Source organism: Galeopterus variegatus, unplaced genomic scaffold (assembly GCF_000696425.1).
Source record: "Galeopterus variegatus unplaced genomic scaffold, G_variegatus-3.0.2 Scaffold1577, whole genome shotgun sequence".
NCBI classification, from domain to species: domain Eukaryota; kingdom Metazoa; phylum Chordata; class Mammalia; order Dermoptera; family Cynocephalidae; genus Galeopterus; species Galeopterus variegatus.
The window spans coordinates 189,295-190,107 of NW_007727688.1; positions in this window are offsets into that span (position 1 = coordinate 189,295).

Genomic DNA, 813 nt, shown 5'->3' on the forward strand with positions numbered 1-813 from the left:
GATAAAAACATTCCAAAAGACAAATCTGGAGTAAATGTAGGATGACTCAGAGACAGGGTTTACATCAGAACTTTCCTGTGCTCCACATCATACTTTCCTGGCCTTTCCTCTAATTTCAGCCCTGTTTTGGAGACCAGATTTGTGCATGTGCAAATGACAGTGCCATATCTGGGGTCCATATCTTACACCTCTTGCTTTGCTTAGGGGTTTTCTGCTGCAGGAATGGGCATGCCTGATTGGCACTCAATACTAGCTACTTATGCATATGCAACCCAGAATCTGGGGAAGTGAGCATCCCACAAAGCAACTGTGACTAATGTAGGACAGAAGCCCATGGACAAATGCTTTCTTTTTTCTTCCCACAGGAGATGGTGCAAAGAGGCATTTCATAAGACTACTCAGCTGGCACTGCGGTCTGAGCAGCTAGTTGTCTCTTAGAGTAGTGGCAAATCTGATAATTAGCCTTCTATTGGCTCTCTGTCTCCCTGTCACTCATGCCTGCTCCTAAATAAACTACTGATGCATAACCTTTTACCATAGGGTCAGCATTAGGAAAGCCTAAACTAAGAAAGGAAGGAAGGAATGTAATTGCTTTTCCCCAGAGAGGTTTTTTCAATCTGAATTTGAATATCTATTAATGCACTACACTTTTTTCTTGGAGTGATTACTATATACTTAATTTTTTTTCCAAAAAAATCTTTATGTTCCTTTATTGGAACAAGATTCCTGACCAGTATACAGTGATGTATTTCCTAAACAGAGACCTGTGCAGAAATTACATACTATCCATCTAGACAGGTTTTTGTTACACTT